Source organism: Prionailurus bengalensis, chromosome E4, assembly GCF_016509475.1.
Source record: "Prionailurus bengalensis isolate Pbe53 chromosome E4, Fcat_Pben_1.1_paternal_pri, whole genome shotgun sequence".
In the NCBI taxonomy this organism is placed as follows: Eukaryota; Metazoa; Chordata; class Mammalia; order Carnivora; family Felidae; genus Prionailurus; species Prionailurus bengalensis.
The window spans coordinates 7598924-7625413 of record NC_057360.1 but is presented as its reverse complement, the minus strand read 5'-3'; the positions used below and the strand labels follow the sequence as shown (position 1 = coordinate 7625413).

At 43.3% G+C, this 26490-nt stretch overlaps 1 pseudogene; it reads right to left on the bottom strand.

The window, feature by feature from the left end:
* The window catches only part of LOC122476442, a 33361-nt pseudogene extending 11307 nt beyond the window's left edge, over positions 1-22054 (bottom strand).
* Between the last annotated feature and the right edge of the window lie 4436 nt (positions 22055-26490).

Genomic DNA, 26490 nt, shown 5'->3' with positions numbered 1-26490 from the left:
ATGCATTGCCTCCTCCGTTAACAACATCAGTCGCCCAGAGGTACATTTTTTCTGAGGATGAACTAACATTGACACATCGCAATCTCTAAACGTTCACAGTTTACCTTAGGGTTCACTCTTGGTGTTGTACATTGTATGGATTTGGAAAGATGTGTAATGACATATATCCATCATCATAATATCATACAAAATATTTTCATTACCCTAAAAAGGAAAGTTTTCATTGTGCACTCTTTTGTAGCTCTTGAATTTGAGCCATGTAAATGAATTGCCTAGTTAAAAAAAAAATAATAATTAATTATTTAAAATAGTTTTAAAAATAATGTAAAATATTGCCAACCTGCTGGAGTGTAAGCTTCCTGGAGGGGGAAGGACTACGTCTACCTTGTATATAGTCCTGTGCCAGTACAGTGCCAGCATAGAGTAGCTGAATAGTAGCTGACCAATAAATGAATGATTAATATTTAGTATTGGGTTTTAAGAGGGTTTTTTTTTGTAATTTATAAATATTCTAGAACATAGAGGTATTGATTTTTTAGTGATCAGAAATAGAATTTTTAAGTGGAAAGGACAACTCAGATACATTATAACTTTTAGACCCAAGCAAATGGCTCCCCTGCTCTGGGTCAGCCTTGTGCCTCACGTAGCCCTGTGCACTGGAGCATCTTCCTCAAAGTTTTCTTGTTGGACGGGACCAGCTGAGCCTGTAGTGCCATTGAACAGGATGCTACAGGTGTGGACCAGATCCCAAGGTGCTCTCCAATCCTTGCCCACTGTCCCCCTGCCAGGGGTGACCAGATGCCCCAAGCAACTCCAGGATTTGTGTTCATGCATTCATTATCCCTGCCTGGCCCCGTGGCTGGGTCCTGCTTCCAGGAGGGTGACCAGAGAACAGATAGCTTTCACTGGCTGGTGTGGTATTTCTTCTGTGAAATTGTGTGGCATGGGCCACCAGCTGGTTCTGATACCCTAATTTTGAGTGACTGTCACTCAAGTCAGACACAGTGTAGTGGGTAAGTTCGGGGCTTGACCACTGAGGGTTTACCACGAAGCCTTGGGCTTGCATCCTCATAAATCCCGTTCACTGGTCAGTTCTCACTTATCCATGTTCTGACATGTCACCAAGTTGTTTACAGAAGCCAGGACACCAAAAAAAAAAAAAAAAAAATTGCTGGGACTCACACACCCCAAGGGTGGCCCTGTTTCTAATACAATCATTTGTATTATTTGAAAGATTTCAGTGGCAGCAAATGGAAGTGTTAACATTCTGACAAATCAAAGCAGACATTTTATTCTAGAATAGAATAAAGGAAATGAAATGGAATAGAATAATGTTGGTAGGTGAGGAAAGAGACCTAAACCACTGGAGTCAGAGTCCCTACCCACCAAATCCAGAATCAGAAGAGCCCAGTGAGTTATACATTGGGCTGTTTTCACAGCTGAAGTCAGTAGTTATACAGTGATTTAAAAAATTATATGTATGAATACATAAGCTTCAACCCCCTTGCCCATTCTTGGCAAGTTCAGAAGAGGTCAAGCCCTATGACTCCAGCACAGCAGCTCTGGACCCCCTGCCACATGAGGCTATGGCCCACAAGGTCCACCTCATCTTGCATGGTCATCTCCCTGCACACCCCAATACATTCTTCCAAAGAAATTGAACTTTAGAGAGAGCAGAGGGTCAGAGAGATCAGCTCGAGAAGAGGCCACGTTAGGGAGACAGTCAATTTCTTTCTCTTAAAATCAGAGACTGAAACCCTCTTAGTTTTCTGCTCTTCACCTGTAGCATGTATCTCTGAGCTGAATCAGGCAACTCTGTACGATCCAAAAAAAGCGCCTTGTCGCTGACTAAAAACCCCTCGGTCCTTCCCTACTCTAGACCAGTCCTTTCTGCTCCCTCCAGGAAGCTCCAGACTTTAAGTCAGACCAGAAGCTGTGGAGAGACCCTCGCTGAGGCCCACCAGCTCCTTCCCTGATGTCCTAGGAGGCCACAAAGGCAGCAAAGCTGTGACTCATGACTTACGTTAGGCCAACATGCTGTTGCGCTAAGAAATCCAGCAGGGTCTCTTTTTCATTTTCATGGATGTACCTGTATGTTGCATGTGAGGAGACGTGTATGCTGGTGCAGGCAGAGAAGGAAGGGGTGACACGGATAGAGCACTTGTCACTGAAGGCTGGATCCAGCTGGGTACCGTGGACACAAACACCACTTACGGGGCTGTGTGTCATGGGCCTCCGGATGTTTGTTTGGCTCCTGTCTCCCCAGCATTGCTCACCAAGCCATGAACATCTTGATTCTGCCTAATCCACAGAATCTGAGAACCTTGTGCAGCTCCTTGTCCCTCACCTTCTGCCTCAAATTGAGGGAGAACCCATGCAACCAGACAGGGAGGCCTGATTTATTCTGGAAAAGAGTCACAAGTACCCTGGGTCAGAATGTGAAAATCTAGTAGTTTATGAGTGGAAGTCAGGGAAGTAGATATGTTCAAGCAGCCAGTTTTTGACTGTCTGCTGATGCTTGGGACTGAACATGTAGGTGTCGGCAATAGACAAAGCCGGGTGGAAGGCAGGCTAGTAAACATGGGAGGAAGCACCCAAAAAGTACTGTTAGTGGATCGCTTGCTGCTGATGCCCATTCATGCATTTATTAAAAAATACATTTTAAGCACCTACTATGGGTCACTGCAGCAGAAGACTCGGCTCAAGTATCTGTGCCTGGTCTTGCATCAGGGGCAGTGGGGGACAACATACATCTAAACAGATAAATGCAATAGAGTATTCCTGATCTGATGATGGGGAGGTTCTGACGTGGAGCTGTGGGGGCCCGAAGGACAGAGCAGCCCCTTGTACCTTGCAGGTAGGGTGGAGGGACAGATGCATTTTCACGCACAACATGGAACTTCAAAGGTGAGGAGGTAACTGTAGGCAGTGATGAGGCTAGAGATGAACGCTCGGTAGAGGGAGGAAATGGCACAGAGGGGACGCATAAAGGAAGAGAAAGGGATGCCGGGAGTGGTTTCACTAGTGGACTTGGCCTGTGTGTTGGGCTGGAAATGGGAGAACAGAGAGCTGGGATGGGTGAGTGGTCAAGGGCTGTAGGTTTAGACTTATCTCACGGGTGATGCTTGGGAGGGACCACAAATCATGGCTTTGCATTTTATTGTATTTCAGTTTGTTGATATTAAAAAATCCATATTCTAGTTAGGTTGAAATACATGATACAAAATCATTCTGTTGTATCAAAAATAATAGCAATATTTTTTGTATTATCCCTAGATAAACATCTGCAAATATTCCCATTTATGGAAGCAAGTTCATTACTATAAATCAAAACAAGGCAGTAGATATAGCCATGGAGAAACCTGTGCCTTGGACTTTTAAAAAGTCACAGTGGGACACCTGGGTGGCCCAAGTGATTAAGCACCTGACTCTTGGTTTCAGCTCAGACCATGATCTCAAGGTTCGTGAGTTCCATTCTTGGTTTTGGCTCAACTTGTAATCTCATGGCTCATGGGTTCGAGCCCTGCGTCAGGTTACAGCATGGAGCCTGCTTGGGATTCTCTCTCTCCCTCTTTCTGCCTCTCCCCTGCTGACCTTGTCTTTCTCTCTCTCAAAATAAATAAATAAACATTTAAAAAAAATAAAAATAAAAGAATTTAAAAACCACAGCAAAAGCAATTGAGGGGATGGGTTGTTGAGCACCAATGCTTGCAGAATAGGCCAAGTAGAAGGGCCGCAGGGAGGGAACTGAGTGGTCTTGGTCAGCGAGTTGGCCAAAGACCCTAGGGGAGCTGGAGGGGACAATAGGAAGCTGCGGAGTTGGGGAGGAGAGTGTTAAGAAGGTAGATGTCAAGGGAATGCGATCAGAACAATTTGGCAAGTAGGAGATCATGGGCTATTTTGTCCAAGAATATTCACCGGAGTGCTGGGGTAGGAGCCCAAAGACAGCAGCAAGCAGAAGAAGGAGATTGAATGAGGAGGGGGAGCCAGTGAGGGTGCAGGCTAGTCTTCAGGATCCTGGTTCTTGCTGGATGGAAGGAGGTAGCTTCCCAGTAAGTGAAGCAGTGAAGGACCTGAGTGCTATTGAAGCTGAGAGAAGGGAAAGGTTAAATAATAGTAGGGGTAGGGGAAGCCAAGCCTGGGCATATGACCTGGCAGCACCAGAGAGAGAACCAGAGAGATCTCTGGAAATGTAGGGGTCATTCCAGAGCAGGAGGAAAGACTAGGGCCTAGAGGAAGGCCCTAGTTTGGAGCAGGGAACAGGAGGCAGGGTGACTTAGTATCATTCTCACCACCATCCTGAAAGTTTAAAATTATTTCCAAATAAACAGTTTTGAAGATCGTGAGGCATTTGTAAGTTATATTTATATTTATTTTTTTTAATGTTTATTTTTGAGAGAGACAGAGACAGAGCTTGAGTGGGGGAGGGACAGAGAGAGGGGGAGACACAGAATCTGAAGCAGGCTCCAGTCTCTGAGCTGACAGCCCAGAGCCAGACGCGGGGCTTGAACTCACAAACCATGAGATCATGACCTGAGCCAAAGTTGGACGCTTAACTGACTGAGCCACCCAGGAGCCCCAAATTTGTGATTTATATTTTTAAACAAAAATGGAATCATAACAACTATTTTGAAATCTTGCTTTTTTTTTTTTCAATGTATCTTGTTGATAAGATAATAAGACATAGCATAGACAAATCTCCATCATTCTGCTCTGTGGCTGGGCATGATTGCTTTGTCTGGATGAAGCATAATTTATCCCATCTACCTCTTGGTAATGAACTTGGATCTGTCCACAGTTTTTGCCTTTGCAAATGACATGTGACCATAGTTTTGAGCAAACACTGAACAAGATTTGCTTCTCACAAATACCATGAGTTTAAGCATATATTTCTGTTCTCAGCCTCAGTTCTATCATTTGTAGAATGAACATTAAAAATACTACATTGATTTAGTGGTTGCAAGAATTTAATAATAAAGTACTGTGCATAGAACCTGACATACAGGAGGCCCGACTCTTATAACAACAGCACCTATTATGAACGCCTTCTCTGGACATCTCTCTGCACGTGCACGCACGTGCATGTGTGTGTGTGTGTGTGTGTGTGTGTGTGTGTGTGTGTTGTTCTCCCTATATAATGTTTCTGGCAGTGGAATTCCTGGCTCAAGTGTATGGATACTTCACACCGTGGTAATTATCACTGACTTTCTCTCTACAAAGTTGTCCCACTGCTATCAAAAGTGACTGCCCCCCACTTGATCATTATACTGGAAATAGAAATCTTTAAAAAATATTTACCAGTCTGAGGTGGAAAATTGCCCAGAGCTGCTTTATTTTATGTCTGTTTTTCAACACCTGTCAAATGTTTATGGCAGTTGGTACTTTCTCTTTAACAAATTCTGCGTATTTGGGGGTGGGAGGGAGCTCACCAATTTTCTACTCTTTTGTAAGCCTCTTTGCACATTAGAGAAATGTGTCTGCCACGTGTGCTGCAAAACGGTGTCTTTTCATTTTGTTTATGGTCGGCTTTTCTTTTCTTATAGAACTTCTAACTTTTTTATGAGATCCAGTTTTTGGCTCTTCTCCTTTGTGGCTTCTAGGCTTCTTGTCCTGCTTAGGATAATTGTTCCACGATTATAAAACATGGCACAAATGCTTTGCGTTGTTTCTAATACTGTTAAGATTTTGTTTACTTTACATGTAAATCCTGATCCATCTGGGATTTATATTAGTGTAATAAAGGAAGGGAGGATTCAACTCCCCCACTTCCCAGATGCTTAACGACTGTTCCAACCCATCTATTGAAGAATTTGTCTTCTGGCCCCGACACCAGCTTGGCTCTGCTGTGATTGCTGTGTGTGACCTCGCTGAGCTCTTCAAGGGCCAGGAACACAGGGTTTTCTCCTCTCTGACCCCCCAGGGCCCCTAGCAGAGCGCTGAGCACAAAAGGGCAGCTCCCGGGCTCAGAAAGCAAACTGGGGAGCCCATCTGGAGTCTCAGCAAGGGACCATGGCTGTGCTAGAATGAGGTCTGGTCCCTCTTTGCCCTTGGCGGTGACCTGTGACCTCCCTACAGATGGAGCCAGCATTTCCTTCCTTCATGACCTTACCCAGCTCAGTGGCTCTTTCAGAGGCCCCTCAGCAGGAAGGGCAGGTAACAAACAAGTAACGGTTACCTGAAACTGGGCTTGCCTCTTGGTGCATGTTGAGCCCAGACACAACGAAGCCAAGGAATAGGAGAAGGAAAGGTTTTATTTGCAAGAAGTAAATGAGAACATCATCGGGGATCTTTTCCAAAGCACTGTCTCCCTGGGCAAGTTTGAAGCTAAGGATACATTCATCTTCATGGAGGGTTTGCACAATGAGGAATTCATCACAGAGCTGGGGTAGAAGTGGCGCATCTGGGTGGCCCAGTTGGCTGAGCATCCGACTTCAGCCAAGGGCAAGATCATGAGTTCCAGCCCCACATCGGACTCTGCTGTCAGCACGGAGCCTGCTTCGGATCCTCTGGCTCCCCCTCTCTCTGTCCCCCCCCACCCCCGTCCCTCCCTGCTCATGTTCTCTCTCTCAAAAATGAATAAACAGGGGCGCCTGGGTGGCGCAGTCGGTTAAGCGTCCGACTTCAGCTCAGGTCACGATCTCGCGGTCCGTGAGTTCGAGCCCCGCGTCGGGCTCTGGGCTGATGGCTCAGAGCCTGGAGCCTGTTTCCGATTCTGTGTCTCCCTCTCTCTCTCTGCCCCTCCCCCGTTCATGCTCTGTCTCTCTCTGTCCCAAAAATAAATAAACGTTTAAAAAAAAAAATAAACATTAAAAAAAAAACATTAAAAAAATTGGGGAGAAGTCATCTTAAGGTGATAGAGTCCAGGTCTCTGTAGATGGAAGTCATGAGGCCTGCAAGGGTCGGCACCATGGATGTTCTGGCTCCAGTCGGTCAGGTACCCAGTGCTCAGAGGGGCTCAGATCCTACAAAGATAACTCAAATATGCTCCAGGTCAGTCTCTACTTTTGAATCAGAACTGGGAGTTTCACCACTGATTTATCATCCCTGATATAATTAGGCTACCTCCTGGCCTGACAGCTCTTACTTTTTTTGTTCCCTTAAAATTATTAAGGACTGAGGTCTATTTTTTCCGCAATTTCAACATATCCCAGGAAGTCCTGCAAGAAACGTGTTTGGGGCAGGTAGGGCTGGTCAGACAGAGATCACAGGACGGCCGGGGGCCTACAATGACTTTTCTTGTGTCTATGTCTCATCTTTCTTTTTCCAGGGACTCCTGACTCTTTCTGCTTACGCAACCATTAACAAAGGGGAGAAAGGGTCCTCTGTTGTCATCTGTTCACCAGAATATTACAGAGCTGCAAAAAAGTGACAGGAACCACAAGTACCTGAATACCTGGGAATGTGTTTATAATATATTAAATGAAAATAAAATTATATAAGGGAATACATAGATAATCCTGTTTTTGTAATAAACAATTCATGTAAACATTGGAAAGATCTGGAAACACGCAACCAAGTATTCTGCATGGTTGTAGCAAGAGGGTCAGAGAGCTGAGTAGTGGTCCAGAAATGGAAGCGATGCCACAGGCCCCTGGGCCTCCAATGGCCAAGTGAACTCAGGGTTCACTTCGGTATTCACATTCTCTCCAGACTAGAACGGGAGGTGCTAATCACATAATTTTCAAGAACCTTCTGGTTATAAGGAGGTTTCCCATGCAAATAGGCCTTTAGGGAGAGAATGTCCAGACTACATTGATGACATAGTCACCTTTTGTCAGTACGTTGTGTTGTGTTTTGGTTTTTACCTTTACCTGTATGAACCCAGAAAACACAAGTCCACTAACGAGTGCTGGATCAGTGCGCCCTGATCAGCGATCAGGGTGCACTGACTCTTAGTTCACAGGACACTTGCCAAGGACAGACCCAGGAGTAGCCTGCCACCCACCCCTCCCAAGCTCCCTGGCAGCCTGCAGGGCATCCTGAGACCCTTTCAATGCAGCACCCACCCCCTTAGGCTAATGTCAAGCTTAGATAAAGTGTCCCATGTGAGCCAGGGTGCCTGGAAAACAGTGCTCAGCGAAGCCATTGCTGTCTCTCCCTCCTCTCCTATTCATCAAAGGATTCTGCTTTTATGGAGGGGATTTGTTTGCTGGCTGTCCTGTTTCCCCTCCCCTGGGATTAGTTGATCTTTTAGAATTCCAATTTAAATTGCATAATTGACTCTTAGCTATACTTCCTTGGTATTATTATTATTATTTAGTGGCTCCTAAGTTATTGAACTATTCATTGTTAGCCTTTCAGAGAGTTAACAGTGCACCACTTCACATAAAATATAAGATCCCTGCACCCATGCAAGGCCATTCCCTGCACAATGCAAAGTTACAAATCTTTGCTTAAACATTCCTATGCATTTTAAAGGAATCAAGAGAAAAAAGTAGTCTTTAATGCTTACCCACATCCTTATATTTCCAGTGCTTCTGCAAGGGACTTATGCACTTTGAGGGAAAGGACAGAGGTATGGTGTGAGCAAGAAGAGTTAGGGGTTCCCGCAGTTTTCAAGACACCAGAGAAGTCTTTCAGGACCTCCGCTTTTTTCCATGATCCCTACTTGCCCAAGCACACTTCTTGCAAAACTTCCTAGGAGGTGTCAGAATTTCAAAGAAATGGGAAAACCTCAGCTAAGGATTTTAAGGAACAAAGAAAATGCAAGAACAGTCTCTACCAGGCCAGGAAATAGTCCAACCATATCAGAGACAATGAATCAATGGTAACCCACACCCCTCCCTGCTCAGTGCTGACCCAAAAGAAAGCAAGGCCCTGCATTCCTTATGTCAGACCAGGAGCCCAGGACCCCATCCAGTTTATATGAACTCTCAGAGCAGGTCCAAAATCCCTTCTCCTTATCCAACAGTTACCTCTGCTTCATTACAATATTCATGTCTCCAAAGGAGGAGCAAAAGCTTCATTAACATAAGATGCATGTACAGTCTTGTTTTCTAAGTACACCTGCAGTCTTATGCCCACATTTACATGTTATGACAAAGCTCCCCTTTCTTCCCTTCCTTAAACACTGAATAAAAAGGGCCCTCCCATCCCTGCTCTGGGAGTCATGGCCTTGGAAATTATTCCCCATCATCTCCTTATTTGCTACAAATAAAGTTTCCTTTGAGTGTCAACTGCCTGTGGTGTAGTCTCCATCTGTACCTCATTGAGGAGCAAACTCCCATTAGTTTGGTTACAATGGAAGCCAGAGAATAATCCAAGACAACATACAAATATTGTAGAATTTATAGGTCATGGAAAGAGTCCCAAAGATTTGATGGAATTACCTGGGTGATTCAGGTACTGACCTTTGTCAGGGAGGAAGAATTTCCTCTGCCTTTCAAGGTCCTTCTAGCTGGACTTAGAAAGAAACTGACATGAGACAGATCAACAGGAGAAAGTCAAATTTAATAGCATACGTATGGGGAATCCACACAAACATGGACATTGCAAAGACAGACATGATGCTTATATGAGCAAGGAGAGGGACAGGATCTGAGGACACAAAAGGGAGAAAGACCATTAGCAGGAAGGTCAAAGGACTTGATATTTGGAAAGCAAAGTTTGCCCTGTTACATAGAAAAATTTCTTAGGTAAAGAGGAATCTCTGGTAATAGCTCTCTTCCTGGTAAAGTGGGCAGTTGAATGGGAGGTAAAGAGTTTTTCCTGAATCTGCTGGGTTTTGATTGCTTTTAACTGAAAATAACCCATCTTGGGGTGCCCTTCCTTCAGTCCCTACACCTTCACTTTGCAGGGATTGGATTTATTTCTCTGATCAAATATCTCAAGACATGTGGAATTTTCTTTTTCCTTTTCTGCTTTTATGAGTTCAGATCTAATAAATTCACTTGTACTCTCTGTCCTCAAACATTTTGGTTCTGCTTGATGATTACATTTTAGAGGAAGAGTAGGGGGTTCCATCAGTGGAAACACTGCAGTTGCTTCTCTTAAACCTTCCTGGAGGGTCTGTGTGGCTCAGATAAATGCATCCTTTTGCTCTCCTTTAAGGAGACCATTTGCAGGAGGGACACAGCAGATTGGCCCTCCCAGCCCTCAACCCCTTCAGCCTTTCCTGCTGATCCCCATAGGCCCAGGAGCACACAACCTTTGTTCTGAAGACTGTCAGAAAGTCAGGAGTTTGGATCAGGAAGTATGGAGAGAAGCAAGTAGAGAGGTAGGCAGGGGAGAGATCAGGCAGCACCTTTATGATGTCAAGAATTTATTCTAAATGCAGTGAGAAGTTATTACAGAGTTACAAGCTCAGGGGTGAACATGGGATATATAAATAAAGACATTTCATTTCATAGGAATTGGCCCTAGTACTAAATATTTGCAAACTCATTTGAGCCCCCAAAAGTAAACCTCCTGCTTTATCAAACTTATTTCTAACCTCATAAATAAAAATGTACGGTTAAAGGAAAATTACTTACTTCTCAACAACCACAGTGATTGTGCAAAATAAAAAAAAAATAAAATTAAAACTGAGGAATTATAATGAGGAAACTGTGCAGACCTGCTTTTAACCAAGGGGGAGGGATGAAGGCAGGTCACTAGCAGGGATGAGCATGTCATTCTATTCCAGAGACAAAATCACAACGTTTCTTGGAAAGCTTACAAATAACTGAAATTACCCTCCCTGACAATTCCCCTTTGCTCCTTTACTCAGTTCTTGGCCTGAGACAGAGGAGCAGTCCCTGAGCCAGGAGCCTGCCTGGCCCATGGGGTCAGCCCATGGGGTCTCCAGTGGGCATAAACAGTTTCACAGACTGAAAACACCTCGTGACAGAGATGGATCAGACAAACCAAAGCCAACCCCTAATCATGTGTGAACACAGACAAAAGCAGGAACTGTCATCCAAACCACAAAACTGACCAGACATCTTATCCTGGCTAATGAGTGATGGCTGATTCTTTTTTTTTCCTTTCGTTTTTTTTTTTTTAAGTTTATTTATTTTGAGACAGAGAGAGAAAGCCCAAGCAGAGGAAGGGTAGAAGAAAGAGACAGAATCCCAAGCAGGCTCTGCACCATCAATAGTAAGCTGGATGCAAGGCTTGAACTCACAAACTGCAAGATCATGACCTGAGCCGAGATCAAGAATCAGATGCTTAACCAACTGTGCCACCCAGGTGCCCCATGATGGCTGATTCTTGATCAGATATAGCATTAGCCACCATCTGTTCTTTCCACCTTCTAGGTATGAATTATCTAAATATCATAGAATTAGCCCTACTGCTAATCGGTAGCAAAGCCTTGTGTCCTAAACATTCACCAAATCCCTCACATAACCCCAAATCCTGTGAGTCCTTTCTACCCCTTTTACTGGGACACACCATGGTGTGAATTGTGAAGAGTTAATAAACTCAACTTCGTTCAACTACAGCTGTGTTCCTGGAAAGTACTGACAGGCCAATTAATTTACATAAGGAGGGTGAGGATCACATTCCATAGACAACAAATTTGCTTTTATAAACCCTGCCTTGCTTTTGTTTATAGACTAATCTGGTGATCTAAACATTTTATCTTAATGATACATCTCCCTTTATCCCTTAGAATGCTTTTGACCTTAAGGTCAATTTAGTCTGATATTAATATAGCTACTTAGATTTGGGGGGAATTAGTATTTGCATGGTATTTTTTACTCTCAGTCTATATGTAGGTTTAAATGTATCTCTTTTTATTGGATAATAAATTATAATAAATTTTCCTTGAACTATTGGCCATTTACATTTAGTGTAAAAATGTGATACATTTGGGTTCTGTTGTACCATAAAACCTATGATTTTTGTTTTCCTGTTTTTTTTTTTTTCCTGGTCTCTATTCTTTACTTAACATCTATTATTTTTTATTAATCTACTTTTCCCCACTTCACTAATTTAGAAGTGTTAAAAAAAAAAAAAAAGAAAGAAAGAAAAGAAAACCTCAGGCCCAAAATAATATCACTTAGACCAGGTTCCCAAATCAGGGATTAATATCTAATCTAATTGCAGTTTCAATGTCCCCCAGAAATGTGGCTTTAACTGGTCAGTGAGAAATTTTCTTGTCAGCACCAATAAGTTAATTTGTCACTGGCCCCTCTCCATTCCCCAAATGAAGATAAATCATCTGAATGATAAGATTCCCTTTCCCTTTCCTCTAAAAGAAAGTGACCCTGTCTGGGACAATCTTTTCTTTTCTTTTGCTAATAACTTCTTTGCCCCACCCTCTTTCTTGTAAAACCTTCCATTTTGTACAACTTGGAGTCCCTCTCTACTTGCCAGATGAGGTGCTGCCTGATTCTTGAATGATTTAATAAAGCCAATTTCTTCAAATTTACTTGCTTGAATTTTTAAAAACAGATTTTATGTATTTCTGTTCTTGTGGTGGTCAAGAAATTACAATGTGCTTTATTAATTTATTAATGTCTAAATCAACTTATTTATGTCATCCTTGATAATAAAAGCAATTTAAAACACTTTACCTCCATTAACCACTCCAATTTATTTCTTTGTTTCATGTCTTTCAATTTTATCTTGTTTTTTAATTTACTTTCTTAATTTTTTTATGTTTATTTATTGAGAGAGAGGAGAGAGAGAGACAGAGCACAAGTGGGGGAGGGGGAGAGAGAGACGGAGACACAGAATCTTAAGCAGGCTCCAGGCTCTGAGCTGTCAGCACAGAGCCTGACGCAGGGCTCAAACCCACAAACCTCGAGATCATGACCTGAGCTGAAGTCAGCCGCTCAACCGACTGAGCTACCCAGCGCCCCTATCCTGTTTTTTTTTTTTTAAACTGTATATGTTATTATGTTTCTGTTTGATGAAATCAAAATCTGTCTAGATATTTCCCATATTTACCACTTCCTTTAGAACTTTCTTCAGATGAGAGTCTACAGGTGAAGAACTCTCCTAATGTTTACTTGTTCTGAAAATACCTTTATTTTACTCATGTGCTTAATAGATAATTCATTCAACATAGGTTCCAGGCTGACAGTTTTTCTCCAGCCAAGGGATGGCCTTATTTCACTGTATCTTAATGCAGCTAGAAGTCAGCGTCCAGTTTCATCTCTGCTCCTTTGAAGATAATCTATTATTTTTTTCATTGACTGCTTTTAAGGTATTCCCATTATCTTCTACTTTCTTCAGTCTTACTATGATATACTAGGTATGTCTTTTTAAATATTTATTCCACTGGGGCACCTAGGTGGCTCAGTTAATTGTCTGACTCTTGATTGAGGCTCAGATCATGATCTCAAATTTTGTGGGTTCCAGCCCTGTGTTGGGCTCTGTGCTGACAGCACGGAGTCTGCTTGGGATTCTCTGTCTCCCTTTCCCTTAACCCCTCCCCTGCTTGTGTTCTCTCTGTCTTAAATAAATAAATAAATAAATAAACATTAAAAAAATATATCCATAGGCCTTAACCTAACTGACCAATGGGCCACTTACAACCAAGCATAGTTACCAAAAAAGGGAAATTTCTATACATCCCTATGCCTCCTCACCTTCCTGCTTTAATTTTTTTTTAATTTTTTTTAACGTTTATTTATTTTTGAGACATAGAGAGACAGAGCATGAATGGGAGAGGGTCAGAGAGAGGGAGACACAGAATCTGAAACAGGCTCCAGTCTCTGAGCTGTCAACACAGAGCCCGACGCGGGGCTCGAACTCACGGACCGCGAGATCATGACCTGAGCTGAAGTCGGCCACTTAACCCACTGAGCCACCCAGGCGCCGCATGCTTTAATTTTTTTTAATATTTATGTATTTGAGAGAGGGAGACCAGGGTGTGAGCAGGGGAACGGCAGAGAGAGATGGAGGCACAGAATCTGAAGCAGGCTTGAGGCTCTGAGCTGGCAGCACAGGCCTGATGCAGGGCTCAAACCCATGAACCCTGAGATTATGACCTGAGTCAAAGTCAGAAACTTAACTGACTGAACCACCCAAACACCCCCTCACCTTCCTGCTTTAAATAATCCCTCCCCCACTGCCTGGTTGCAGAGTCTCTCCTCTGCCGTCCTGCCCACCCTTCCCTTGCAGTGTTTTCAAAAAAGTTATATTTCCTTTGTTCTGCTTTCGATGAATTCTTTTACTGCCTGAGTCACTGACTTCCATCAATTGTTGCCCCACATTTGGGGAGTCCCATCTGATGGAGACAGACACCACAGCGGGTACACTTGTAATGCCCCCGATTTCAAATCTGAGAAACCACCAAGGATACCGATACCGATGCAAATGCACGAGGATTTATTTGCAAGCTCGAACTTGGGCCCAAGTATACCCGATGGAGCGGAGCAGGGACTTGGACCCCTAGGTTAAGAGGGGTAGCAGTTTTATAGGGGCCAGTGGCCAATGAGATTATAACACACACAGAAAGCTGCATTGTCATGTCAGTCCACACGCAGGTGGCCAATTGAATTACAATTTACCCTATAGTAACTGTTTGAACTAGCCTATCACTCTGGTCAGAAATGGCGTGCAAGTTTGGCGGGCAAAAGGCGGGGTTTACATTCTTTGGCGGTTAGGGGTTCCTCATTCCTATATGAGCCGGTTTCCAGTAAGGGTGTGCTCAGCAGCTTGACTAGGGTAGGGGAGTGTCTTAAGCAATAAGCAGGTCATGTGGGGGTTATACATGAGACGGTGGGTGTAGCACAAACTGGAGTTAGTCTTGCTCTGCTTGTCCAGGGGTAGGGGATTTTGGTTAAATTCCTTGGGTCCCACACACTCTAGTCATTGTTAAAAATAAAAACTCATTTACATGAAAGTAAACCTCTATGTACACAGATACGTAAATTATAGAAAGGAAAAGTTAGTGAAGTTTCTGCAGCCAATTCCAATGTTTGTGTCAGAGGGGAGGGACATTGTCCACACCAACAAGCAATTCTCCAACACCAGCTGTGTGTCCTACATTCAACTCAATTCTGACACGATCTACCTGCATGTAGCCTCAGATCCTACAGGTTAAAAGCTCAGTCCTCTAAGTCTGTCCCTACCCCCGAGTTCAGACACCAATCATAATCTAGATTATCACCTGGGCTTCTGACTGACTGGCTGTAGACTGGAGGTTCTTACAACCCCATTTGGGTTTGATTAATTTACTAGAGTGGTTCACAGAACTTAGAGCAACATTTTACTTCCTAGATCACTGGGTTATTATAAAAGGCTAATACAAGTCAGGAACAGCCAGATGGAAATTTGCATGGAGCAAGGTATGGGGAAGGAGTATAGAGTTTCCATGATCTCTATGGGCACACCACTCTCCCTAAATGTCATGTGTTTACCAACCTGGAAGCTTTTCCAACCCTGTCCTTTTGAAATTTTATGGAGGCCTCATTACGTGTGCATGGTTGATGAACTCATTGTGCATTAGTGATTGATGAACCCCTCTACCCAGCTTAGAGGTCTAGGGGGCAGGACTGAAAGTTCCATTGCTCTAATCACATAGTTGGCTCAGCTGGCACCCAGCTCCCATCCTTTGGCGGAGTCCGAAGGTTGCCTTATTAACATAGCAAAAGACACTTTGATCACTCTCCTCACTTAGGAATTCCAAGGGTTTTAGGACGTCTGTGCCAGGAAGGGGGTCAAAGACCAGATATATATTCATTATAAATCACAATATCAGTTAGACAAAAGGGAACAAAAACTTGCCAGAAGGGGAGAGTTCAGAGGTAGAGAAGAGAGAAAGGGGGACTTATTCTATCTACCATTGCCTTAGAAGTACAGTAGGATCTTGGTTTGTGAGCACAATTCATTCCTGAAGCATGCTTGTAATCCAAAGCACTTGTTTAATTTCCCCATAAGAAATAATGGAAACTCAGACGATTCATTCCACAACCCAAAACTATTCATATAAAAATGATTGCAATACTGTAATATAATACAAAATAATAAAGAAAATACAAAATGTAAAGAAAAAGAAATTAATCTGCACTTCCTTTGAAAACCTTCATGGCTGGTATGAGAGAGATAAGATAGAGGAGGGTTATTATTATTTTTAAAAATTTTTTTAATGTTTATTTTTGAGAGAGAGAGAGACAGAGTGTGAACAGGGGAGTGGCAGAGACAGAGAGAGACACAGAATCCGAAGCAGGCTCCAGGCTCTGAGCTGTCAGCACAGAGCCCGACGCGGGGCTCGAACTCACAAGCTGTGAGATCACGACCTGAGCCGAAGTCGGACGCCCAACCGACTGAGCCGCCCAGGCGCCCCAAGAGAGATGGGTTATTATGTAAGATGACTTTCACTATCACTAACAGAATCACTGCTATCTATTGGCTCAATGGAATCTTTTTCTTTTCATGCAAATTTAACAAGGAATCTATCCAATGATCCAAAACGAAGCAAAACTTACTCTAAATGGAAAAACAAAGGACTGTCCATACATGCTTTGAAGTGACAAAAAATATACTAGTGCCAGTTGTGGGCATGTTTTAACATTCTGAAAATGCACTGATTCTGCCAAACATGGCAGCCTGAGGCCAAACATCCAAGCATGGGAGAAAATCACCCACAGTCCCACAGAGAGAGAAAGAGAGGGAAGAACCATTGGCTCAGTTGTGATCACGTGACATTCGATGTCACGTACTCCTTGCATGCAAGACACTGCTTGTTTATCAAGTTAAAATTTATTAGAAATGTTTGCTCTTCTCGGGAAAGACACAGAACAAATTACTCACAATCCAAGGTTTTACAGTATTTGAAATCTCTGTAGCAGTAAGTCTTCATATATTACTTAGGTGATACAATTAAGCAACATTTTTTTTTTTTTTTTTTTTTTAAATCGGGACAGGGGCACATAGGTGGCTCAGTTGGTTAAGTGGTCGACTTTGGCTCAGGTCATGATCTTGCAGTTCGTGGGTTCGAGCCCAGCATCAGGCTCTGTGCTGACAGCTCAGAGCCTGGAGCCTGTTTCAGATTCTGTGTCTCCCTCTATCTCTGCCCCTCCCCTGCTCATGTTCTGTCCCTCTCTCTCTCTCAAAAAGAAAAAAACAGTAAAAAATTTTTAAAAAGAAAAATTGGGGCAGAATTCAACAGTTAATAGCAAAATGATAGTTACCTTCCAGAGTTGATATGACAGTGCAATCAGTCACCTCATGCATTTAGTCACGTCACTGAGTGAGCTCCTGAGGGGCCGGGAACTAGCAAGCCAGGCGGTCCCTAACATGACAAAGCTCTCATCATGTTGGGAAAAACATGATAAACAGCTAAACCACAAGTCACTAGTTGTGGATGGAATTAAGTTTGGTAAAGGTGCTCTAAGGGAGGGTGTCTGGGGAGCCCCACTGTACAGAATGGCCTCCTTGGGAGGTGAAGCCTAAACTGAGGCCCCAAGGGTGATGAGCTGCCCCCTTCCTGGGAAAAGGAAGGAGCAGACTCAGGGGGAGGGCTCAGCATGTTCCAGAGAGAAGAAGAAACTTTCCAGTACTGCATAACTGGGAACAAACAGTCTTCCAGAGCTGGTGAGGTTTCAGGCTGAATAAATTCCCAGACACCAGAGAAACAGGATGGGCGGGGTTGCATACTGTCAGAGGAGTTTCTTGATAGGCCACACCACCATGGTCAGCTGTCTTCAGGGCCAGTCTGACCCTAAATGCAGTAAATTTGGAAAACATTTCTGGCTAACTGCGTGAAGGCCTGCTGTCCTTTCCTAGCCGGTTTCCAAACTGCCTTTCTATCCCATGTTCCATGTTTTTCACTTTCCTACTTTCCAGTGGTAAGGGATTAGTAAGCCCTGCAATGCTTCTTTATGCCAGAGCATCGTTTTTCATCCCAAGGGTTGCAAACACCTGCAAGGATGACTCAGGAGAGGAGAGGAGCCAGGGTTTTCTGGCAGAGGCATGTGGGAGCTGAGAAACAGGGTCACATTGTTTCCACTCTTCCTGAGGGTACTGGAGCAGTCTGATTGTATTTCCTCTGGATTCTGATCTGTGTCTCTTCCTGACTGTACTGTGTACTTACACAGGTGTGAAGGAGAGAGAGAAGGGGCTCTCAGCAGTGGCCATTTGCATCCTTAAGGCATCTGAGGCTGCTTTACTGATGCAGAACCCCCATCAGGACATCCATTCCTGGGAGGATCTGGGGCTCTTGTACCCAGGGCTCTGAAGGAATACTCAGTTGGCATTTTCTCTAAGTCCACTTTTCTATTCTAAGTCAATTATTGCTCTATTCATCAAAGACCAGAGTCATCATGTTTTAATGGAAAGCATGGTTTTTGATCAGGTGTCAAATATGCCTGGGCCCAAAGCCCAGCACCTGAGGGATTCTGACCCTCACCTGAGATCCTGTTGCTTGTTTCAGAAACATTAACATGAGGAAATAGATGTAAGGTAATTAACACTCTCTCGATTACTCAGCTTGTGCTGTGATAATAACTGCAAGTTTCAGGGGTTTACAACCCAAGCACACATTTCTCACTCCAAGTTTTGCAGGTTGGCTGGCCTGGGTTCCAGATGCCTTCTCACTTGGGAATGGAGGGGAAAGGAGTCGCTCCTCCATGGGATATGCTGTTCTCACGGTGGAAGACAGGAGCACAAAGGGCGGTGGGGGAAACTTGGGCTTGGAACTAGCACACTGTCACTTCAGCCCACAATCCACAGTCCAAAATAATTCCCATGTGGAAGAGAAAGATGAACATTTGCTTAACAATAATACAGTTGCCACACTAAACCAGGAACATGTCAGGTCCTCCAAAGTTGTTAGCCTCCACCCCTCCTCCCATGCCTACAGTAGGATTCAATGAATGCATGGCCGGAATGATAAGCCAGCCCTGTTGCCAGCCCAACTTTGAATGTCAAGCCAGCTGGCCAGTGTCCATTCTGGCCCCACAACCTTGACCTTCATCCTAGTCTTAGTGCCCTGAGCATCCCACCTGCCTCAGCTTCCTCATCCTTTCCAGACCCTCACCTCACTCTACTGTGTCGCATACCACGTCATCCTGTGTCCTGACAGCTGGTGGTAGCCCCCACTTTCTACCTTCTCCATGATCCCAACAGGCCACGGTCCATGTAGTTTCCTGCCATTCCAGGCCATTGTGGGCTCTGATTGCTAGGCCCATTGTGAGTGTGTAGACAAGAATATGACATCAATCACCAACTTTGTCATTGAAAAAGACCGCTGAGCCTAAGGTAGCAAAATAGGTGAAAACATAGTCTGTGGTCATATGGTTATATCGCATGGCTATCTTTAAGAATAAGCCTATGCCTTTTAACAAATTCTGGTCCTCAAATTACTTCTCAGTGATATTATTGTGGGGGTTAGGAGAGAGTGTGGGGTGGGCACAAGAATTAGTTGGCAACCTGGCCTAATAAGAGGTGGAAAATGTATAATAAGTGAGGTTGTGAGGACTTTGAATATCACTTTTTCCAAGTCCCTTATTTTACAAATAAGAAAACTGAGAGGTACAGAGAAGAACTTTCTATAGTAAATTATGCAAAGAAACCAAGCCCCTTGAGTCCTGGGCCAAATCTCTTCCCACTGCATCAGAACAAAATGGAAAAAATCTTTAGGCCATCAAATGTCCTGAACCCCAGAATAGGCTATAAGAGGGAGGCTATGTTAATTTAGTCTTCGATTGAGAAGATGTTAAATGGGGCCAATGGCATGGACAAAGGCATCAGAAGCAGTAGGCGTTGTCCAGGGGTGGGGAGCCTTTGGGCTTCAGCCGGTTTGGCCTTAGGTATAAAATACAGTCCTGCTTGGGAGCATTCAGGATCTCGAAGGGACTGTTTCAAGACATCAAGACTTTGGCTGCTTTCTGAGGACTTTCCTTTCCTTGCTAATGCTTATGAGGATGATAAAAACAAAGGTCTGAGCCTAAATATTGATGGTGGTGCTTTCCTTGTTCATATAGCAAAAGTCTTGGGGGATGAGTGATCTTCACAGTCTTCTGAGGGAATGACATGTCATCATCAGGAATTTCTAAAGGCATTCCTTGTGACAACGGAGAGTAATTCAGGAGATGCGATAAATTGCTACTCCTAGATTTTCAGTCTAATTATCAAATCATTATGATTAGCAGGCAGTTCTCTGAAAAGAAAATTACCTGTATATTTTAGTAGAATGAGCTGTCCCCTGGAGGGAATTATTTCAGTCAGAGTCATGGTGTCTAGAAGCCCTTCCATAGGAATGAAAACAAAAAGAAAGAAGAAAATAAGGAGCAAAATGGATGAATGGGTGCTAAGGATACAAGATAGATTTTCAACAATATTGTCAAGAGACATTTAGTGCATTGGAAGGGCAGATATGGCACACGTCAACCACCAAGACCAATGGATGCATGTGCCAGTGCATAGGTGAGAAGTTTCAGTACCCACAGGCAGATTGACTTGGAACGTTCTGCCCTTCAACTGGCATTGGCTGCCAACATTTTAATATTGATTATAAAGAGTTAATGTTCTGTAATGCCCAGTAGCCAAAAGTCTATTTGTAGAAATTCTGTGAATCTTTTTGCAAAGAATATTTGTTTTATGCAAACACGTTAGCTCTGCATAAATCTATATTTTATTTTTCTGGCATGGCATTAGATGGGGATTAGTGGGGAGTGGCAGGAAGGGGGAGCTCCAGTCTCTCAGGCAGAGCACTTCCATGCATTAGTAATGCATGCAGAATCTAGCAACAGTTTACTGAACATTTACTTGACACTACATGCTGTGAAGAGCACAGAAGGAGTATGGTGTAGATGCCTTTGCCCACAACAGCTATTGTGAGCAATGGCTCATTGCTAGCGTTGCATCCGTTTCACAGAATTTAACTAAGCAGACTGTGAAGTTAAGTGGCTTCCTAAATCAGCATCTGACCTGGGACAGAAAGCCAGAGCCTTGGCTCTTTTGATGATTTGAGTCTTAAAAACTATCCCCACTGCAGTTTATTGTGATTAACTTCTGTGGAGTCTCACCAGCAAGGAGGATGTTGGCTAGTCTGACGCAAAGCAAAATGAAGTAAAGCTTCAAATTTCTTTTAGAAATTTCTTATGTGAACCAGAAATCTGGGCTCCCCTGTAATGATGAGCATTGCCTTCCCATCCTGTGTGAGTCACTTCTGGGCCCGCAGGTGTCTGGCCTCTGCAGCCACAAGAGTCCTTCCTCAGACGCTTACATCGCCACACTGGTGTTTGTGAGGCCACAGTCAAAATATGTGGAGGTTTACAAAGGAGACAGGGGACATCTGAGGCCCATAAGCCAGTGCAACCTTGAGGTTTTTAAACCGTGGTAAGACACATCACACAAAATTTTTTTGCTTTAATCATAGCAAACAGAGGCATATTTGCTTAGCATTTTTGAGCTGTGGCTATTTTTTTCTAGTTAATATGGGTCTTGCTCTTTGAGCCCATCTGAGAGTCCTGGGGCATTTTAAATCTCCAGGAAAGTTTGTAATAGCTATCTTATCACCCCAGGGACACTGCAGAGAGATAGCGGCTTTAGAGAGGTCCTTTGATTTCTTTTTCATTTTTATTTAGTTAGTCCTTATTTATTTAGTTAGTTAGTTAGTCCTTTGTATTTCTTACCTGGCTGAGCATTCCACTGCATCACTATTGATGTCATGAGGGTGGCGGCCACCAACATTGCAGCCCACAGACTGGGCGGTTCCGAAAATCTCTTTAATGGTTCCAGAGAGTTCTCTGGATCAGTGCCACATCTGTTGGGCAACATTGACGATCTCATCAAAAGTGATATTTCTACTGTGCTTAATGTTTTTCTGCTTCTTTCTGTCTCTTGGCGGTTCCTTGAGGGCTTCGATAATCAGGGCAGAGACAGAAGGTGCCATTTCTATCTGGGCCTGTCTGTTCTGAATGGTCGGTTTCACTGTAATCCTCAAACCCTTTCAATCACCTGTTACCTTGGCGATGTCATCACCAACATTTTTTGGAGACAGAGCCTGCGGGCTGATTTTTGGGGCCATGGCAGACGTGACACCGACTTCACCACCGGTGCACCTCAGGTATATGACTTTGACCTCATTGGGGTCGAACTTAGGCAGCATGGTGGAGGTAGTTGGTGTTGGATGAACCTGGATTAGGGACAACCCAAGACAGTTGCAACATGGCCTCCTCTGAGCCGAAAGTCAAAAGCTGTTTTTTAAAGCTTATTTATTAATTTTGAGACAGAGAGAGAGAGAGAGCATGAGCAGGGGAGGGACAGAGAGAGAGAGAATCCCAAGCAGGGCTCTCAACCTCCTGAGCCACCCAGGTACCCCATCTAAGAGAATTTAGAGGACCTGTTCCAGGAAGGGAGCTATCACCATAGATAACTATAGTATAATATGAACAAGAAGAAGCAGATAGGGACAAATTTTCTTTTTACATTTTTTAAAATGTTAATTTATTTTTTGAGAGAGAAAGACAGAGCATGAGTGGGAGAGGGGCAGAGAGAGGGAAACACAGAATCTGAAGCAGGATCCAGGCTCTGAGATGTCAGCACAGAGCCCCCACACGGGGCTCAAAATCACGAACTGTGAGATTATAACCTGAGCTGAAGCTGGTCGCTTAACAGACTGAGCCATCCAAGCACCCTACACAGGGAAGAATTTTTAGCAAAGTCTATTTGTTAAAATTTCTCTCTGTGTTCCATTGTTTCTGAATAGCCTAGCAAACACTTGTTCACCAAACATTTACCCTTTTTCATCTTCCTGTGCATTGTTTTCCTTCCCTTAAAAATCCCAGATCCCAAACCCCTTTTCCTTAGTTCAGGATGACTTATACACCTCATTTTTGCCTATCTTTGGAATTTAATGTTTCTGTGGATTCCCCATATGTATGAAATTAAATGTTACTGTCTCATGTCAATTTTTTAATTCATTTTTTAAAATCTTTACGGGGCGCCTGGGTGGCACAGTCGGTTAAGCGTCCGACTTCAGCCAGGTCACGATCTCGCGGTCTGGGAGTTCGAGCCCCGCGTCGGGCTCTGGGCTGATGGCTCAGAGCCTGGAGCCTGTTTCCGATTCTGTGTCTCCCTCTCTCTCTGCCCCTCCCCCGTTCCTGCTCTGTCTCTCTCTGTCCCAAAAATAAATAAACGTTGAAAAAAAAATTTTTTTTAATCTTTATTTATTTATTTTTGAGAGAGAGACAGAATGCAAGCAGGGGAGGAACAGAGAAAAAGGGAGACACAGAATCTGAAGCAGACTCCAGGCTCTGAACTGTCAGCACAGAGCCCAATGCAGGGCCTGAACCCACAAACCATGAGATCATGACCTGAGTTGAAGTCGAATGCTTAGCCAACTAAGCCACCTGGGTGCCCCTATCTTATCTCAATTTAATTCTTAGGCATACTAGAAGAACCATGAAGGGCAGATAAAATTTTTCCTCCCCACATGTGCAACCATCACCACCATTCATCTCCAGAACTTCCCAAATTAAAACTCTGTACCCATTAAACACTAACACTAGAATATTCTGACACTAACTAGCATTCTGCTCCCAATTCCAGTGTGTGGGTATTTTCCTCACATCAAACAATTCTGACATCAAATGATTCCCTTGACTCCTCCTCAGATTTTATTAATTTCCTAGAAGAGCTCACAGAACTCAGGAAAACATTTACCTACTAGATTACCAGTTTATTATAAAAGAATATAACTCAGGAACGGCCAGATTGAAGAGATGCATATAGCAATGTATGTGGGAAGCATGTGAGCCTTTCATGCCCTCTCCAGGCTCACCACTCTCCCCAAATTGCCACGGGTTCACCAACCCAGAGCTTCCCTGAACCCACTCCTTTTTGTGTTTTCATGGAGGCTTCATTACATAAGCACAGGTGATTAAATCAATGGCCATTGGTGATCCATTTAACCTCCAGCCTCACACCCCTCTGGAGGTCAGGGGGATGGAACTAAATGTTCCAACCCTCCAATCACATGGTTGGTTCTCCTAACAACTGGCCCTATCCTTAGGTGCTTTCTGATAGTCACTTCATTAACATAACAAACGGCACCTTGATTGTTTTCATTGCTTAAGACACTCCAAGGGTTTAGGAGCTCTGTGGCATGAACAGAGAAGATCATGTATATATTTCTTATGTAAAGTATAACATCACAGTGATTTATAGAGAGAACCCTTCTTCCCTCAGCCCCTGGCAACCACCGTTCTGCTTTCTGTCTCTATGAATTGTATTTGATTACTCTAGGTACTTCATTTAAATGGAATCATATAATATTTGTCCTTTTGTGATTGGCTTATTTCATTTAGCATAATGTCTTCAAGTTTGATCCAGGTTGTTGCATGAGTCAAAATTTCCTCCCTTTTTAAGGCCATGCTTCATTGTATGTATATACCACATTTTGTTTAGCCATTTATTCACCAATGGGTATGTGGGTTGCTTCTACCTTTTGACTATGATGAATGATGCTTCTATGACCATGGGTGTACAAAGCCTTGAATTTTTAAAGGAGATTTTTATTCACACTTTGCAAGCTTCAGAAAAATTTAGTTGTCTATCTCAAAGACAGATTTTTATTTTTTAAAATTCAGATCTTTTGAGTGGCTCAGTGGGTTAAGCATCTATCTCTTGATTTTGGTTCAGGTCACGATCTCACAGTTCATGGTTCATGAGTTTGAGCTCCCTCCTATTGGGCTCTGTGCTAACAGCATGGAGACTGCTTGGGATCTCTCTCTGCCCCTCTACTACTTTATTTCTCTCTCTCAAAATAAATAAATAAACAAAAAAATTCAGAATCTCTTGGTGGGACAAGGTTCAGCAGGGTGGAAAAGGAAGATCAGAGATCCAGGAGAATCAGAGACAACAATCCTCTGGAATCCAAATAAGGACTTTGTTTTCCTCTTTCCACAAGGAAAGGATAGCAATCACTTCGAATGTTAAACAATGAGTCCCAATTTGGAAGAGAACAGAAAAGATGTTTTGAGATGTGCTATTTAAGAATACACTGCTAATCTTAGCAAGAACGATTTTATTCCGTTAATTATGGAGACAGATGCCAGATTGCAAAGGTTGAAAGAGGTCTGATGAGCATATGGAAACAGTGAGAAGTAGTTAACTTCTCTTTTGAGAAGTTCAAGGTTCACAAGGAGAAGGAGAAAGCCAGACTATGGCCACATAAGAGACTGGTGATGAGAGGAAACTAATGTCAGTTTGAGGTTCTAAACATCATCTTGTTTAATCATCAAAGCAATTCTCTTAGGATGGCTTCTGTTTAATTCATTTTCAGATGAAAAATCTGAGCATCAAGACGTTTAAGCAACTTGTTAAGTTAAGCAAAATTAGAACCCAAGACCGACTCCAGAATACTGTGTCACATGCCAGGAGGTTGTTTGTTTCAGGATGTATAGTGGAAAGATGATTATAGATCATGGGGAGCAAGTCCTCTGTTGTGTCTATTTCATGCACACCCTTCGACTACCTCTTGTATTTACTCCTCTGGTCTGATATCCTGACTGCTATACTCCTTCAACCTCTGAGAAGAGAAACACATCAGCTCTCCCACCTTTTTGCTGTGTCTCCCTCCCACGCCCACCCTTCCTTACCAGTATGCGTTGAAGTCAACCTTCCTAACCACTTCCCTGCTGGCACCTTCTCTCCTGCCTCCCTGGTTTAGTCTTGCTTGCTTGACAATACGCATTCAGGTGAGTGACTGACATGTATACCTGATATGTACACATGACAGCCAGTCTCATGTGGACCTTTACAAATGAAGAGCAATCACACCACTTCTCTCCTCTATTCAATCTCCTACTCACTGAGGTAACTCTCACACACATCTCTTCCCCATCTTCACTTTTTGCTGAAGAACTTGCTTCTTATTCCACTGCGATTAAATTTAGCAACACAGATAACATTTGTGACCTTGTTATGAGGACTTTCTGTAGAGCGCTGAAATTAAAGTTGAATTATGGTGGCTTTAAGAGAGAACAGAAGGAGAAGAACTGGAGACAATAGGTACAGACAAGTCTTTCCTAGAGGTTTATGACAAAGCCCAAGAAAAGGAACAAAGTTTGAACAGGGAAGAGAGGACAAGGCAATTTATCTAAGTGCTGATGATACAGTAGTACATAAAACCCCTGCTCCCAATCCTTAGAATCCTCTTCACTCTTGGGCTTCTCAAGCCCTCCCAAAGGAGACCCAAGAATGAGGACATAAGAATTGGAGGGAAGATCTCCAGAAATCAGGGATTTCCTTCCTAGCTGAAAATGACACTCCGGTTCCATTCATTCCTTCACTAAAGGAAAGCTCCAACAGACTGATTCTGGATTATCCAGGAGGCATCATTCAGTTGTTAGATAAACCACAGTCTGAAACAATCTCTATTCCCCTTCAGCTATGTTTCCTTAGCTTGTCTCTCTGGGCTGAATCGAACCCAAAGCCAGGTATGGCTTGAATTTGTTTGGTTTTGTTGGGTGGGTAATTAAAATGAAGTTCAGCCATTAGCAATGAATATGCTTTGCCATTCTACTCCCAAGGATGAATCAGGACTCAGAATTGACCATGACATTGAAAGCAATTCCAAACTTATTCTGCTGTTCCCCAACTCTT